This window comes from Phasianus colchicus, chromosome 3 (assembly GCF_987193195.1).
Source record: "Phasianus colchicus chromosome 3, bPhaCol1.hap1.1, whole genome shotgun sequence".
NCBI lineage: Eukaryota > Metazoa > Chordata > Aves > Galliformes > Phasianidae > Phasianus > Phasianus colchicus.
Window position 1 is genome coordinate 70,211,197 of NC_143438.1, and position 2,027 is coordinate 70,213,223.

A 2,027-nucleotide genomic window follows, 5' to 3' on the forward strand; every position below is an offset into this window, starting at 1 on the left:
CTTTTGATGTAAAGTGTAAGTGATAAAAATGCACTAAACTAAGGTATGGTACTTAGATATTTAGTACCTAAGGTACTAATATACTAGAAATGTATATTTTGCTTTTCAGAAGCTGTGACTTTCATGCACTAAAATCACTGAAACATTAAAATCACATAAACATTAAGAGGAAAGAAGATCAAAGGTGTAATTTAGATTACCCTGTTCCAGATACTCTCATGTACTCTTCATGCACACAAGTGCCTATGTTACAGTATTGTGTGATGTTCATTCTGCTCTGTGACTTCACAGAAACACTGCATTGTCATCCCATCTTTTGAAGGCACCATTTAACAATGAAGTTCAGATCCCACAAGGCACACAAAGAATATAAAGCCTACAAGACAGTGCCACATTAAACCTATCAGTCTTTGTCTCCAGAGTTCAAAGTCATGCTGGGTGATGAGCTTCATGTCACGTCAAGAAAGCACTGCACCATGCTATAAAGTTGTTCATTACATGCCCAAAGGTGCTACGTGGTTGGATGCAACTGAAATGATATCTCAGGTGGTAACAGATAGTGGGCACCAAAGGTAGTGTAAGAAAGGCTATGAACATTTCCATAGAAATTCTGAGCTGATAAACTTCATGGTTTTTTGCCAAAATCTGTTTTTGTATGAATCTGTTAGCTTTCTGGGCACCACACACAAGCTTCCATTTCCTTTCTTTCTGGACAGGTGACAAGTGGAAGTGTATTAGTAGTCAGAAGCAATGCTATAAATGTGAATAATGTTATTGAAATACCGTATGGACATTGGAATCTCAGAAATGTTCATGTATTTGTTGATTTTTAATTCCTTACAAATAAGTAAGTTGTTTTCAAATATCTAAAGCCAAGTTATAGATGCTGAAATATTTAAATAAATCACATTTGATCCTTGGTGAATGCTACAGTTGTGTGGTTTTAAAACGTAAGAATAGCATTGCATGTGAAATTTGTCCTACCTTTCATCTCATAACTTGTTTTCTCAGGAGAGCAATGAAACTCCAGTTCTTATTTCTTCTTTATTTTATCTTAATCCCTCAATCTGTACATATATCCAGGATTTTCCCATGCCAGATTCTGAACCTGGCTATATACACCAATTGGGGTGTATATAGGTTGGAGAGCAGTCCTATGAGAAGGGGATCTGGGGGTTCTGGCTGACAGCAAGCTGAACGTGGGTCAGCAGTGTGCCCTGGCAGCCACAAGAGCCAACTGTACTCTGGGATGCACCAGGCCCACCACTGACAGTGGCCGAGGGAAGGATTGTTGTCCCACTCTATGCTGTGTGGCCTCACCTGGAACGCTGGATTTGGGTGTCACAATATCCAAAAGACATAGAGCTATTAGCACTATACAGGAGGGCTACACTGTAAGTGAGAGGTTTAGAGGGCAAGATGTTTGGGGAGTGGCTGAGGTCCCTTTGTCTGTTCAGCCCAGAAAAGAGCAGGCTGAAGGGAGGCCTCGTAGAATCACCAAGGTTGGAAAAGACCTCCAAGATCATCCAGTCCAGCTGTCCATCTACTACCCATATTTCCCCACTAAGCTATCTTCTTTAGTACAACATCTAAACGTTTCTTGAACACCTCCAGGGACAGTGACTCCGCCACCTCCCTGGGCAGCCCATTCCAGTGCCTAAGAACTCTTTCAGAGAATAAATTTTTCCTAACATCCAACCTGAATCTCCCCTGGCACAACTGGAGGCTATTTCTTCTCATCCTATCACTGGTTACTCAGGAGAAGAGGCCGACCCCCACCTTGCCACAACCTCTCTTCAGGCTGCTGTAGAGAGTCTTCCAGCCACTCTGCCCTAAGCCTGTCACATTGCCTTGGGTTGTTGTGGTCAAACTGCAGGACCCAGCAGTTGGTCTTGCTGAATTTCATCCCGTTGGCTTCAGCCCAGCAATACAGCAATCCAGCCTGTCCAGATACTAAAAGCATTTATACTACGTCTAAATTTTTTCTTAAGTATTTGCATATGTCATCCTGAGTGCATTATCCATAT